The 16934-nt window shown below is 40.6% G+C and overlaps 1 protein-coding gene across 4 annotated transcripts in view; it reads right to left on the reverse strand.

The window, feature by feature from the left end:
• The window catches only part of LOC120716630 (teneurin-3), an 840982-nt gene that overhangs the window by 248257 nt on the left and 575791 nt on the right, over positions 1–16934 (reverse strand). For all 4 annotated transcript variants that reach the window (XM_040004185.1, XM_040004188.1, XM_040004189.1 and 1 more), the window contains one exon: positions 7913–7987. The gene's annotated coding sequence lies outside the window, so the exon portion shown is untranslated. The remainder of the gene's footprint in view (positions 1–7912; positions 7988–16934) is intronic.

The raw sequence follows: 16934 nt of genomic DNA on the forward strand, positions 1-16934 counted from the left end.
ATTTTTCCACTAAAGACTTTCTAATGTTGATTTGGTTCCTGCACATAGCCACAGCCACTAAAACATGCATATTGATGCAATGATGTAGGCTCTGTAGTCAGTAGCTAACAAACCCAAGATTCAGTGTAACAATAGTCCAGATGTTGTGCATTTTTGCTAGCCCAGTAAATGAAATGAAATAAATAAAATCCTCAGGCCTCCAGCTAATGTTGTCTCTGTACTTTTAGCATAATTAATAATTTTAGATCTGTGATATTATCCTGTACAGTTTCCATGTCATTTTGAGTGCTGTTACCAAGGTGAGTATTCAAACTGTGCACTTTAGCCATTTAAATTAAATTTTTATTGCAAATATGCTCTGTATGACCATGATGACATGATGAGAAATGTATTTCTTTTTGATAGAAAGTTTATGAAACAGTTTTTTAAATATAACGATTGCTCTTTGCACAGAGATGTGCAGTGATGTGTCCACATCTTGGGAGTCATGTGCTGTCCAATGACTGCAGTCCTGAGAGAAAACTTAGGTCCAAAGCCTGTAGGTCTTTACCACCAACTAAGCTTTGGTTTATGGATGTACAGTTGAGAAGCTATTGAACCTTTTTTCAGTGGATAGAGTACAGGGCAGTGTACTTCCAGGACACTTACACACTACTGTATGCCTTCACTGGCTCGGTGACTCTAGTGGGAGTCTCAATACTATTAACCTGACTTCTGTGACTCTGACACACTCAGCTTATTCAGCCAGAGGACATTTTGGTCCTGAGTCTGATGTTCCTCAATTTTCATTTGATGAAAACCTGAGACTTCAGAGACACAGGTGTGATTCCACTTATTTCATATCGAAGGATCCAATGAGAATGTTTTATACTCTGAAAACACAGAGAGACCAGTGACAAACGAGATGACATCGGGACCTGATTTGTACCTCATCTGTCTCCTGAGATTAAAGAGACTTTTGAGGACCTACAGCTACTTTCTAGCTGGTACTTTCAAATAAAACACATAGACTCTTGAGTTGAGTCTCACTGTACTACAGGATGTATCAAAAAGAATAATCCAAATTCAAAAGGTTATATTCTTTAAAGTAATGGACAGAAAAATAAAAATACATGGTTGAATATAAAAAATGCTCATTGCATTCCCCTCTGGATGTATTCAATTATATTTATATAGGAAAAACATCCAAACAACAGTTGCCTCAGGCCATTTATTATTGTGAGGTAAAGACCCTACAACAATACAGAGAGACCCCCAACAATCATATGACCCCCTATGAGCAAACACTTTGGTGACAGTGGGAAGGAAAAACTCCCTTTTAACAGGAAGAAACCTCCAGCAGAAGCAGGCTCAGGGAGGGGCGGGGCCATCTGCTGCGACCGGTCAGGGCTGAGGGGACGGTCGATATGATCCCTAGTGGCTCCATAATGGTGTGTAGCAATTTAGCCCTTCGCTGCCTATAACAAGCTGCCTATACAAATACATTCAGTATAATGCTGTATAACATATACTTAATGATTTTTGAGGCAACATACAGTGAATAGAAAATATTGTATTGGGCGTATTAGTGAATAATGTCCTTTGTGATTATCTGAACTGGTTTATTTTTGTTTATCTCGATGACATAATCATCTCTTCCAAGAACCGTCACAGGATCCAACAAGACATTGTTTCAGAGAGAGAACCCTAACTCACATCCCGTATCTGGAGAGAGTTTAGAAAAGAGTAGAAAAGTGCTATATAAGAACCAGTACACTAACCATAATATCGTCCATGGTTTTCAACTGAAACCAGCTCTTTCCAGACCCACTAACATTCGTTTTATTGTCTTGCTTGTTGCCTCTCTGTAAATAAAGGCACTCTAGTTCCTGCACACTGAGTCCGATCTGCACTAGAGGAGCACATATCAATCGAAATATCGATAATACTGATACCATCACTGGTACCAGTATCAGACTGATACTAACACAACTGGATTCAGTCCAGTAAGTCTCCCACTGTCCATCCATTCATACATTCTCTTCTGCAATTCCTCAGTGACAGTCTGTGGCGGGGCTAACACAGAGAGACAGCCAATCATTCACACAGTCTCACCTATGGGCAATTTAAAACGAATCAATGTAGCTCCTCTGTATCCTGAACTGTGTTAAATACATATTTTTATCTTTTTTTAATGAACCATATCGTCACATCAGTTGTATAGCACATGTAAACAACAGCAGCTGATTCAAAGTCCTTTAAAGACAAGCACATTTATATTCCAGGTCTCTAAAAAAACACAGTATCAACATATAAGAAAGCAGTGCTAACTAAACTATGATAACTAATTTATGTGGGTAGTTAAAATCACAACGCTGTTGTGTTCGTGTTCATTAAAATGAGTCTGGCAAATGTACAGCTCATAAGTGATGATATGACACATTGTTCTCCAATACAGATACTCCCTTTATAGGTTAAAGTATCGGTATTGATATCGGCCATACTGCTCTTAATTTACTATTTAGGTTCCCAGCATCACACTGCAATAACCTGCACCACTGATTGAAGTGTAAAAATTCACTTTATACAGACAAAACAGAGCATAAAAGTCATAGAAGTCAACTGATCAAATATAAAAGACCTCATGTAGAAACTCTGATTTTAACAGCCTGGGCTATAAATATAAGAAGGGTTTGGTTTAGAGGATGCTTTTTTCTGTTAAAGCGATAAGTTATAGTGCAGCTGTAGTTTTTAGTATCAGTGTGCACCTTGACTAACACTTCACGTCCCAGCTGGTTTGACGTTATAAGAAATGGTCAAACTTACCATGTTATTAAATAATCCACCAGTTTCTGTTTCTTCATTCTCTCATTCCTTCCTGTTCGTCATCTCGATCTTTTATCTTTCTTTCATATTTACCTCCCTGTCAGTCCTAGATTGAGTCTCAACTTCATGAGTGCAAATCTGCAGAGATAATCTCTCTCTCTCCATTTGCTACCTTTTGCTTCCTTCCAACTAATCCTCCTCTCTGCTCAGATTAAAAAAAGAAAGGGATCAGAAAGACAGATGCAAGGATGGCAATCTTGTGAGAGAAAAACACTGACAGAGCTATTGTGTGTGTGTGTGTGTGTGTGTGTGTGTGTGTGTGTGTGTGTGTGTGTGTGTGTGTGTGTGTGTGAGTGAGTGTGTGGTGGGGGGAGGATGGAGGTGGGGGTGTAAACAGAAATAACAGTAATCCCTGTGTGTTCAGTGTCCAGTTTAAGGTCAGCCTAATACAGATGGACGAATGGAAAGGCATCACTTCTTTTTCTTAAAATGGGCACAAATCAATGCTGGACTGTCAGAAAAATGTCTAAACTTTACATTTAGAAACTTCTTTCTGGAATTTTTGACCACTCCTCCAGACGTGCGTTTGTGAAGTCAGCCATGGATGTTGGATGAGAGGTCTCTGTTGTAATTCAGCCCAAAGGTGTTCCATCGGGTTAAGGTCAGGGCTCTGTGGGGTTAAGGTCACATTCTTCCACACTAAAATCGCTCATCCATGTCTTTAGGGACCGCACTTTGTTCACTGATGTGAAGTCATGTTGGAACCGGAAGGGCCATCTACAAAAGGTTCCCATTAAGCTGGGAGTGTTAATTTTTCAGCATGCCTAGACACTGTGGGCAATTTAAGAGCTCCTTTCAAATGAACTAAGGGGCCAAGCCCAACTCCTGCAAAACAAGCCCACATCATAATCCCCCATCAGCAAACTTTACACTTGGCACAATGCAGTAAGACAAGTACCATTCTCCTGGCAACTGCCAAACCAAGGCTCATCCGAGCAACACGTATCCACTGCTCCAGAGTCCAGTGGCAGCATCTCCAGCTGCTCCGTCATTATGACCCACTCCATGAAGCTCTCTACGCACTGTTCTTGAGCTAATGTGAAGCTACTGTGCACCCAATGCGACTCTGATCCGCTGACCTCGCTCTGTGATTTTACGTGGCCTACCACTTTGTGGCTGAGTTGCTGATGTTTCCAATCGGTTCCACGTTTGTTATGATGCCATCAACGGCGGACTGGAATATTTAGCAGCCAGGAAGTTTCATGCCTGGACTTGTTGCACATCCTGGAAGTCTCTGAGCTCCTCACAGCAGCCCAGTCTTTCACAATATTTGTTATGCAATCTGCATAACCTAGGTGCTTGGTCTTATACACCTGTGGCCATGGAAGTCAAATCATATGATTGGAACAAGTGATTTGGATGGGTGAGTGAATACTTTTTATAGATATTTTGAAGCTACCAAGAGAAAAGTAAAATTTAACAACAAAGTTTTTACAAAATTGCTTTTGGTATGGTGCCATCTGTAAAGCTACCTGGACCTGCCACTAATTAGTCTTTTATTTATCAAGCTAAAAATGTCATTGAGATTAAAAATCTCATCTCTCTGTGTTCTGTCTCTCTGTCTGCTTTCCGTGTCTTGTTTTTAATGAATACATTTGTAGTCCCGTCAATGTTTTTTGCCCTCTTCATGTTCTCATGTTGCTCTCTCTGTGTTTTGTCCCTTTGTCTCCCCAGTCCGTCTGCTTATCCTCAGTCCCAGTGTTGAGCTCAGTCTAAAGTCTGATTCTGAGCTCCAGTGTATATTACTTCCTGTTTTATTTTGATAATCTTGTGTGTATTATGTTCAGTGTTGCTTCCCGGTGTCTCGTCAGTCAGCTTCTGTGTAGCTGTGTCCACACTGCTCTAGTCTCCCTCTGTGTAAATAATCTGTGTCTTCCTGTCTTCTCTGTTGCGTTGTCCCCTCTTGCTTTGCTTCCAGAGTCTTCATGGGCACCCTGTAGTTTTCCAGTTGTTTGCTCCTACTTTTCTTCTTTTCTTGATTTTTTTTAATTATTTAGTTTCAGTACAGCAATAAAGCTGCCTCTTTTAATCTATTCTTTTCTCTGAATGCTGCAGTTGGGTCCCACACTGCCCGCCTCAGAGTGCTACATGATAATTAGGGCCGAGAAGCACAAAGGAGCTGAATAGCTCTGACTTTTCAGTGTCTATATTTGTTTAATCCAACCTCATGCTAATTGTTAAGCGTTAGCATAAACAGTTATATAATTTGATTAACTGACTCTTAAATTCACATTTAAATAAGAAATTTCAAGAGGATTCACGACTAAAAAGACACAATAAAGAGAACCAACTGCTCTAAAAATGTGAACTGAGCATGCTAAAGGTCATTGCTTCCCACAAGCGTCTGTTTAGCAATATTATCTGAAATCTGACTGGCTGGTGGATACAGTACCTAATACCAAAACAAATACCCTGAGCAGTTGGAGTGAGGGATGGGAGGTAGCTTGAAGGTGTAGTGTAGGCAGGGAGAGAGGGAAGGTCAGTGTTAACAAAGACTCCATTGTTTCCAAATTCCTTCACTCCTTCATTCCCTTCGTGCAGCCGCCAACTTCCACATTTCCTTTCCTGCTATTTTCCCATCCTCGTGTGTTTATCACTGTCTCGTCCCTCTAGCTCTCAGCTTGCCACAGCTCGAAGGGCCGGCTGTCCTGCGCCGTGGAAATGTTTGCTTTCCTGAATGAATTTATAACATGTATGTGTCGGGGTGGCTCTGCTGAACATGAAAAGACTGTAGTTGAGGAACGATGAAACAGCCTGTCAAGTTTAACGGACAAAAACATTTCCTGACCGAACTTAGTCAAAAGCTGCTGAAAACAACATACATTTAGACTGTATTGTATACTATTAGATTTAACATCACTGAAATAAGCACCAGGTTCATAGAGTTCATTATAGGGAAACAGAGACAGACATGACAACATCATTTGGTGAAAGAGCGCAGAACAAATGGGCTAAAACTACAGAATTAGGTTCATCACAGAGAAGGAGAAGACATAAACAAGGAGGACAGACAAAGTCACCGGGGTGTAGTTGGAGTCCAAGAGCTGGTGAAGGTGAAAGAAATAATATTTTAAAAATTAATTAATTGACAACACTACTACTACTAATAATAACTAAATAAACAATCTGTATATAAGTCACAGTGAATTTCTTATTTGGTAACGTTGTTAATATGCATAGAAACCTAAACATGACAAATATATTTCTGTATATATACAAATACACACTACAGATGAAAAGGTTGGCTTTATTGTCTTGTCCCTGTGTGTCATCGCAGTGATGCTGCCGTGATGTAAATGTTAGCTTGTCAGTCCACATGTCAGTAGGGTTTTCTCATTTGGTTTGTCCCAGTGAGGACTGTTATTTCACCTCTGAGCCCTCAGCCTTCACTCTGAACCACAGGACTCCCACGCAGGGACTTCTTTAAGTGACACAATACAATGTCTTTCACCTTTATTTATAAAAAAAAAAAAAGCTAAGGAAAAATAACACAGAGCTAGTTAAATAATCACAAAGTGAGATAATTCATGGGTGTCATATACATAAATATTCACAGCTGAACCAGTTTGCTACATGACACATACTTGGTATAGTTTCCTGTTTACATAATAAACGTGTAGACCAGTATGAAGGTGCTGGGGAAGGCTCTCGTTTTGTGTCATTAAAAGTGTAATATACTGATGTCATTAAATGACAGTTCTGTGGCGAAGAAGTGCCCTTTTACTGACAACACTGGGACAAACAGAGAGGAGACGTGCACTTGATGTCTGACAGTAATCAGACCTAACACTGATGTCACAGCAGCACCGATCACTGTATTTATGCTGCTGTATTTGTCAGCTAGTGTTATGTATTTTCTGTTACTGTAACAGTGCTAAGGGCTAAGTCTGCAAACATGCATGTTAAAAAATCGAATTAGGGCATACTGCAAACACAAATACTACTAGCCACATTAACTAGTTAATGATGCTAGTTAGCTAGTTAGCTAAAACCATTACACTCCTGTTTTTGCTGCTCAGCCTAAAGAAGAACGAGAGATTTCTAGTGTCTGTTTATTTCCTCAATATGACAGTGCTAACGTACAAAACTAAAGCTATGAAGAACCTTACTGTGGCTCCATTTGTGGCTGTGAATCCAGCATGGTGGACAGAGGACAGTGGGGACTCGTTAGCTTTAGTCTGCATGGGAATCTAGAACTGGTTTATGTAGTAAAAGTAAAAGTCGCATTTCTTGGAACTGTTAGTCTGCTTGTCGATCCTGCTTATCGGTTCCACTTGCAGTTACCCTACAATGAGCTGATTGTGGCTGGTGTGCGGAGGTGGAGAATAATGGCGCAGCCTTCAGCTTGGATATAAACGCTAAGCTAGCAAAGAACCCAGAGCGATATTAAAACTGAGTGAATGCTGCTTTGTGTGCAGGTCAAATGATTGGAATCCAGTGTTGCTGTTTCCGATCCCACATTTACCATGTAAGAGGAAGACAGCTCAACCCTCAATCTAACCCCTTCTTTTTCCCCATAACTAACTCACTCACACACTCCCTCAGTCTAAAGCACCTTGAGCCTGGGTGTGCAGTGACATACAGAAAGGAGAGGCAGAGACACCCACACTCAGACAGAGACTGCTGTCCTTCAGCGGAAACAGCTTTTCCTCAAGAGCTGCCTTCAAAAAACACTTGACGAGAACAGAAATTGGCAATTCATTTATTTACTTGTTCATTTATTTTCACCCTTGTTCTCTCCCTGCTCATTTTTTTATTGATCGCAATCACTTGTTCCTTGCACGTGTTCAAATTGCAGAGTGGCTTTTTGTCTTTCTTCCCGCCTCAACTGCAGGAAGAATGGCCTAATCAAGGCAAATTGGTGATAATCTACTTGTGAGATTAAGCAGGAAACAGAAAGAACGACTTCAGCAAAAAATGAACACAAAAACAGAAAGCAACGAAAACTTAGGCAGGAAAAAGCGCAACACAAACAGACAATGCAAAACAGTTAGAAATGCATGAGACACAGGTGGAGAGGCAGATAAAGGATATGAATGGAACCTACCGACTTGTTGTGTGGTCTAGTGGTTGGTTGGTACCGGTCTGATGGAGTCCTGTTGTACCGTCTGTGGTTCCAAGACTAAGGGCAGAAAGACACACATGTATTACATGCTAAACGTTCCTGTTGTCTGTAATTCGTGGATGGCAGATGAAGTGCCAACAGACCCATCAGCCAATCAAAAGCACCAACTGTGACTGCGCCAACACTGCCTCTAACTAATCACATCGTGTGTTACTTGTGAAGCACACACAATATATTTAGTTTGATGAGTAATCACAATCAGATAGCTGTGTTTTTACTTTACTGAACTTTGGCATTACTGTTATTGTGAAGATTGTTGTTGTAAAGTCAAACTATATGAAAAGTGTTGAAATGATTTTAAATGAACCTGCAGAACAAAATTCTTCACACGTTTTTGTTTCACCCAAACAACAACATTTCTCTCTTTTGGTTCTACCTGTGCACCACCATAATGACTTTGAAATAAAACATTCAATATATAATTCAATACAGACTTTGAACTGTAAACACAAGGCCAGATGTTTACTCTGATTTGATTTGAGTGGTTCATGGAATAACACAACTTGTAAATTGCTGATATGAATAACTTGGGCTTTTTACATGTACAATATTTGACTACAGTGTATTTTTAGCTAACTAGGTGGCTCATTTGCTTTCTCTTGACATCGCTTTCTGTAGAGACATAACACATTTTGAAGTCAAAGGCAGAAGTGAAATAAACGTGAGAGCAGAGGTCAAATGTGACAGGATATTTGGAAGGTGGAGGTAATGCTAATCTGAACGGTCTGTCAAAACGGACTGTTAACATCACCCCACCCGCACAAAGTCTCCACTATGACAATGTTACTTGAGCTCTTCTATTGAACTTCTTGTTTCTATGTTTTGTGTTTGCCAGGACTCCTGTACCTGTTGTTTCTTTTTCAGCCAGCTTCTGTTAAACCAGTGCATTTTTACAAACATTTATTTTTGTTTATTCACCGAGCTGTGTGTCTGCTGTGCTGCATCAAGATCCTCTTTCTTGACCTATTATGATATAATATAAAGCACCTTGAGGCGACTGGTGTTGTCATTTGGGGCTGTATAAATAAAATTGAACTCCCCATAACAGTATGGAGCAACCAACCCCCGAAGAAAGCAAGGCTCTTTATGAGCTATGTCATCCTCAGCCTAATTTACAGTCAGCGCCTCAGTGGACCTCACTCTGTTCACTTGGCCAGTCTATCTCTATCTAACATAGTCTGTCTCATAATGTTTCCAGAGCAGGTCATTCTGTTCTCGAGTCAGTTTCAGGGTCTCAGTCATGAATTCATGTTTAGAATATGAATTAAGAGATAAAACAATGCCATATAAAAACAATGCTACTTCTGCAATCAGATGTTTAATGTATCTGGTCTCGTTTTTCTAAAGTCGCTAATAAGTGACAGTAGCAACTGTAAGTGAATGTGAATATTTCATTTTCCAATAATTTATATTATGTTTGCGTGGCAGCGCACTTGTGTCTGTCAAGATTAAATAGAGTCGATGGAGCTTTTGTCCCCCTCTAAACTTTGATATTGATGAACTTTGTTCAACCTCGTCTGACAGAGAAAGCGAGAGATGATGATAAATACACACAGCTATTGTTTCCGTTTTTAAAACATCATCAAATAAAAATTCATTGGTAAAATGTCTGCATATAGAAAAACAGACACACACGAGAGAGGTTCAAGTATTCAATGTGACATTTAGCTAATCAGATCTGAGGGAGGAAAGTGTGCGGTAAACAAATTCCTCACTCCCCACGCCCCCACTCTTCTATAGCTCTCCCTACCCTCTCACTAATCAACACAAGAGCTTTTAGAGTGCAGAGAGGGATTTGTATTTACTCACCAATCCATGTCAACAGCCAAATCTGCTTCATGAAAATGAATAAACAACTATTTACCCCATAAACACTCCACATAGAAAAGCATCTCCTTCATAAAAGTTACAATGAATATTAGCAGTATGTCACCATCAGTTAAGCAAAAGCGATTGCAAAGTAAAATGTGAACACACGTTGAATGAATGACTACAGCTCAGGTCTTTTTATATGAAACTGATAAAAGTTTGTTTTGAATGTGAGGATCTATTCTGTGATGCAACCAGCAATGAGACCATCAGTTGACATGTAATTATATTGGGATCACCAAACGTCTTCATACGGCTAAAAGAACACTGTTGTATTACCTCAGTACCAGTTACCCAACATAAGAATCCACATTAACCAGCAACAAACAACATATCTTCTGCGTGTACTGCCAGCAAATTCATGGCCTGTTGTTTAGGGTCTGAATGTACGATACACTTGTTAAATGCAGTGAAGTATTCAGAGCACTTACAGCACAGTTGAGTGGCAAAGGCTGTCACTGCTTGTGTACGTGTTGTATTTTTGTTTTTAATTTTTAATATTGAACTTTGAGGAGAAGAATGAATTATGTATGCTTTGTATACTTTCCAGATAAACTGCACAAACCAGGTTTTTTGGCTGGATAATAAACTAATTTGAGACAGAGTTCCATAAATGTCTTTTAAAATTGTCTCCTGTTGATTTGTCTTTAAATATGCTGCTACAAAGTAACTAGAATTTCATTTGGTATGTTATCACTTTTCTGTTTTTCATATTTTCATATATATACATTGTGGAAAAAGCCAGTGAACATACAAGAAGAACTTTCTTCACACGTGCAATTTCACATTTTGCAGTCAAGTTAGAAGGGAGTACGTTGAAGCAAGTTTGACATAGAAATGTTTTCTTTGTGTTAGCAGGCTCAAAAAACCCCAACAGCAAAGTGGCAGATGAATATTTTGATATATTTACTGCTTGGCGCTGCTATTTATATTAATCTGAGAGCTGCCTACTCGAACTCTGAAACTTTAAACTGCATGCACTTGAAGGTTGCTCTGTTTTATACTGTGACTCTCCCCAACTGCCTATTGAAGGAGATCTGGGAATTGCTGTAGTTTGTGGCCAGATCATGAAAAGCATTAATAGACCTGGCAGCAGACAGTATCACAAATATATGGAAATTCCTCCAAAACACCTGAACCTTTACAGCTGGCCTCTAAAGGTGGGTTAAGCTTGTCAGGCTGCATATTTAATTGTTATTTCTGCTAAGAATCTACATCACGGTTAGATAACATAACAAACACCAAGTTCACACATAAAAATGTTCCTAAGTGCAGAGGAGCCCCTGGGTAGTACGCCAGTGATCTATTTTGTAATCGTATCATCAGATCTGCGGCCGTATGTTCTGGACATTTGGGTGAAGAAAGGAGCTAAGCTTCAACCGATCACCACCTGGTGGTGAGCTGGATCAGGTGGCAGGAGGATGCTGGAGAGGCCATGCTCCAGACATCCATTACTGAGCCTGCTGCAAGGAGCTGCAACTGTAAGAGTGTTGGTGCCTTTGGGGTGGTTGTAGCTCAGGTGATAGAGCAGATAAATTGGAAGGTTGGTGGTTTGATCCTCGTCTGCTCCAGTCTGCATGCCAAATATTCTTAGGCAAGATAGTAAACCCAGGTTTCAATGTTAGACAGAAACCACTTACATAGAAAGAACATAGAAAAGCGTGCCTGTGTGAATAGGCAAGTTGCATGAAACTGCTTTGAGTGCTCAGATAGAGTAGAAGAGCACTATATAAGAACCAGTCCATTTACTTTGGTGGTGGCGATGCTGAAACCAGATATCAATGAGATCCGCCCTGAGTTCTTTAAGGCCCTGTATTTTGAAGGGCTGTCCTGGTTGGCACCCTTCTGCAATGTTATGTGGTCTAATTTGTTCTAGGTGAGTGTTGGACTCAGTCCGGGCTGCCCCTTGTCACTGTTCATAATTTTTACAGATAAGATTTCTAGGCGGCAAAGTGCCTGCATTAATGAATTCATACAGTATTAACAGTCATAAAAAGGCAACCGCGCTGGCATGCCACACTTTTGGGCCGATGGGTCAGTTGAAGGGCTGTTGTGCACCGGCTGTACAACGCTGACAGCAGCCAATTTGTTCATTTTTATTACCAACACGCCCTGTATAGAATAGACTTCAGTGTGGAAGAAGTGACGAAAAGGTGGCACTGAAAAGGTGGCACTGAAAAGCTAAAAGAGGAAAAGAAAAAGAAACTAAAAACAGATGGCAGCAAAATATGTAAAAGTTGGAGCTGCTGATGCTGCACCGTAGTACCAGCAATAACTAGTAACAACTCGTCACGGTAGCACCAGGCTGCAGTTTCAATATCTATAATCAAACAAAATTAAATCCATTGATTTATTTATTTGAGTAATCATGGTGGGCCGCATGGACCGAAAATGTCAGGGCCAATTTTTTCTCGCAGTCCAACCCTTGAAACAACCTGTGGGAGAGAATCATAGATTTTCAGTTTGAGCTTGGCTGAAACTTTAAAAAATTAAATCAGTGCTTTGCACTACACACAGTTCTTGGTGTAAGGGGACACACTCATCGCAGTGCATACTATGACCTGGTGATTTTGGTTGCATTTTTGACAACCAGCTGCAGTACTCTGGACAGATCTACACTCAGAAAAATAAAGGTGCCAACTGGAACCAAAAGTGGTTCTTTAGACTGATGCCATAGAAGAACCTTTTTTGGTGCCACAAAGAACCTTTCAAACAATGGTTCTTTGAAGAACCATTTATTTCAGTGGTTCATTGAAGAACCTTTAAAGGTGCCCCAAAGAACCATCAAGAAATGGTTCTTTGGGGCACCTTTAATGGTTTTTCAAAGAACCTTTTTAAAAATGGTTCTTTAAAGAACGTTACAGTATGACGTGTTCTGACGTCACTCTCTCTCTCCCTGTCATTTATTTGGCTCGAAACACATATTAACAAATTGCTCAGTGATGAACAACTACTCAGATCATTTACCTAAGCTGCGCTTTGTCAAAACGAAGTGTGTGTTCATTACACTGACATTCTGTTCTGCAATTGTTATTTACTTGTATTTTATAATTTGACTTTACATACTGCAGGGTGGTTTGTAAAGTTTACAATAACTAGTATTATCATTATGCTATATTTTCAAAAATATATAATAATCTCAAAAGTAATGCCTTGGAGTAGAAAATAGTAATGCTTTATCAAAATTTAAAACGAATGCACACTATTTGAATGTGTGTATTGTGTCTACTGTTTGTTAACTCACCATATTCATAATGGGTTTGCGGGGTTAGGGGTGTGTGTGTGTGTGTGTGTGTGTGTGTGTGTGGGGGGGGGGGGGGTTAGGGTCTTTAGGCTTTGGCCCCCCACCCCTGCCACCAGTATATTTTTAAGCAAATATTTCTAACTTTTATTTGAATATTCAGTTTCCTACCATCTTCTCTTAAAGGGTAATTGCCAGGTATCCCGCCCTCCCCCTTCGCACACACATGCACACAAAGAAAACACACAGTATAATTCACAGCCTCGTTATAGTGAATAAATATTTATGCCATTTACACCATGGCATAAATATTGGCATATAGCATATAGATAGCTAAGGATGAAGAACCTTTTGTTCTTTAAAGAACCATTTGTAATAGCTGAAGAACCATCCACAAAATAAAAAGGTTCTTTGACGTATGATGGTTCTTTAAAGAACCATGAAGACATCTGAAGAACCATTTAAGAACCATAATTTTTCTGAGTGTATTGGTACCAACAGAAGTAAGATAAAAGAAGAGAAAAACTCTTTAACAGGATCTCGCAAAACGTTTGCGTGATCTCGCAAAAGTAACTTGGGATCTTGCAAAAGTACTTCTTTTCTTTCTTTCTTTTTCTCTAGTGTCCCTTGCGGGGCTTCGCAGTAAAAGGTGTTACATAGATGTCTTTACTAATAATTTATGGATTGCATACATTTAAAATACAATAGGAAAAGAAAGAGGATGACTTTGAGGATGGCTTTGAACCATTTGTATTTGTATACACATGACACATAATCAGACATAAGGACACATAAGGGATCTGGATTGCCTGGAGCTTTCTTTAGGTGCCTTCCCAGCTTTGACAAATGCTGAGCAAACAGCATGTAAGATGACTGATTACAGGAACCATTCAGCCTCAGATGCAGACAAAACAGGATTACGCTTAAAGGTCTGCAAATGAGCTCTTTAGTCAAGGGCCTCTGAGCAACAAAATACTGCTCAGTGACAAAAATAGTTATGAGTCCTTGAAAGGAGACCCAGGAATTGTTTACAGGAAGAGGGTGATGGATTGTATGAAGAAGTTAGAACAAGACAATGCTATTGACCGGACCTCATACCACAGGCTATACCCAGGGGAATTAACACCAAGTCTGTACGGCTTACCAAAGACACATAAACAGGGTGCACCTTTAAGACCAATTGTCTGTATGATCAACTCGGTCACCTATAACATCTCAAAGTTTCTGGCTTCAATCCTCAACCTGTTGGTGGGCAGCTCTGAACACCACATCCAGAACATCCTGGATTTTGTTGAGAAGGTGAGAGATGTCATTATGGAGGCAACTGAAACCATGGTCTTGTACGATGTTACATCTGTCTTCACTTGCATCCCAGTCAGGGAAGCGTTGGAGGTAGTGTGTAAGAGATTACAGGATGACACCAACCTCAGCAACAGGACCACTCTCAGCATCCACCAAGTGTGTTTGAACTGTGTCTTCATTCCACCTACTTCACATACAAGGGTCAGTTCTACAGGCAGAAACATGGGTGTGCCATGGGCTCCCCAGTTTCACCCATCGTGGCCAATTTGTACATGGAAGAAGTGGAAAAGGGGGCTTTGCTATCCTACCCTGGAACACCACCAAGCCATTGGTTCAGATATGTGGATGACACCTGGGTGAAAATCCAATCTCAGGATGTACCACAATTCGCTGATCACATTAACTCGATGGACCAACACATCAAATTCACCAGGGAGGATATGAAAAGTGGCAGGTTAGCCTTCTTAGACTGTGAGGGAAGGCTCCTAAAGAAAGCTCCAGCTGATCCAGGAGAGAAGGACAACCGCTGCCTAAGCAAAAACCTGTAGTGATCCCGTACGTGTCAGGAGTATCGGAACAACTGAGACACATTTTTCTAAACACCAGGTCTCTGTGGCTTTTAAACCCCAAAACACGCTGTGCCAAAAATTGGTCCACCCTAAGGATCGGGTCCCCCGACACAAACAGAGTAACATGGTGTACGCTCGGGGAAACCAAACAACCTCTTTCTAAGCGAACTGCACAACACAGAAGAGCCACCTCGTCAGGCCAGGACTCTGCAGTCTATTTACACCTACAGGCCAGTGGACACTCTATCAATGATGAGGATGTAACATCCTGGACAGGGAGGAACGCTGGTTTGAGTCAAGGAGGCCATTTACGTGAAAAGGGAAAGACCATCTCTGAATCGAGGAGGGGGCCCAAAGGTACATCTGTCTCCATCTTACAATGCTGTGATTGCAGCCATTCAACTCTCTGTGAATGGGACTCATGGTCTTTGATCAGTGGTTGTTGATCAGTGGTCATAACAATTTGCATATTAATGATCTAGGAACTGACCTCACAGCCCATCGTACAGTCAGTGGGCTGGATTCAGTTGGGATTGCTTTAACGGGATGATCGAGCATGCATCATAACTCTCCTTTCACGCTCTGAAAGGGACACTACAAAAGCGTCAATACCTTTACCTTTACCTTTTTACCTTTACATAAAGGTAAGAGAGCCAAGCATCTCGTTAGCATTTTAGCGGATTCTTTTGTCACACATTGGATTACACTTCAGACAGCTCTCCCAGCCCCTCACAGAAGGTCAACGACTTCTAGACCCCAAATATCACAGTTTATGTCCAGATGTGATGGTGTTCGCTCTCTCTGCGGTAGAGTATCACTTCCTGTTCCTGTTCCAACACACAATAGTATTTTTGAGTAGCTTATCTCCTTAGCAATGTAATTAAAAACTTTTAGATAACTTCTGTTTTCATAGTATAATCTTCACGTGCTTCATCCGAAGCACACTCTCTGTGTACTCACTACCTAATTTATAGCCAAAGTATTCACTCACTGTGTCTCTACCGTTTCGCTAGCTTAGCTTAGCAGCATGGCCTCTTCACCTGTCCCTCCTGCACTTTCCTGCTCATTGTGTCAGATGTTTAGTTACTCCTCGGCCTCCTTTAGCAGTAATGGTACTTGTAACAAATGTATATATTTGCAGCTCTGGAGGCCAGGATTACTGAATTGGCTTCACACCCTTGCTCCTCGCATACAAGGTCTTAAATAATCAGGCCCCATCTTATCTTAATGACCTTGTAGTACCATATCAACTCATTTCTCCACCTCATGGAAAAGAAATAGTAAAAACTTATAAAAGACTTGCATAAGATGTGGCCTACTTCATATAGTAGGCTTATATGATTTACTCATGAAAGTGGCCACTTTCTCATTACTTTCATATATTGTTTTAGGAAGTATCCAAAACACACAAGTTTCATTTATATGATTTTTCAATGGATCTTATATCTGTTTTCACTCTTGTATGCTTTTCATTCAAGTTTCACACAAGACAGATACAAACTTTATAAGATTTATATATATATCTTTTCCATATGGGTAAGAGTAGAATGGGAGGCAGAGCCTTCAGTTTTCAGGCCCCTCTTCTGTGGACCCAGCCTCCAGTTTGGATTCGGGAGACAGACACTATCTCTACTTTAAGATTAGGCTTAAAACTTTCCTTTTTGCTAAAGCATATAGTTAGGGCTGGACCAGGTGACCCTGAATCCTCCCTTAGTTATGCTGCAGTAGACGTAGGCTGCCGGGGGATTCCCATGATGCATTGAGTTTTTCCTTTCCAGTCACCTTTCTCACTCACTAATGCAGACCTCTCTGCATTAAATCATACTTGTTATTAACCTCTGTCTCTCTTCCACAGCATGTCTTTATCCTGTCTTCCTTCTCTCACTCCAACCGGTCGCAGCAGTTGGCCCCGCCCCTCCCTGAGCCTGGTTCTGCTGGAGGTTTCTTCCTGTTAAAAGGGAGT

Source organism: Simochromis diagramma, unplaced genomic scaffold (assembly GCF_900408965.1).
Source record: "Simochromis diagramma unplaced genomic scaffold, fSimDia1.1 OVJJ01000565.1, whole genome shotgun sequence".
Classification (NCBI taxonomy): Eukaryota; Metazoa; Chordata; class Actinopteri; order Cichliformes; family Cichlidae; genus Simochromis; species Simochromis diagramma.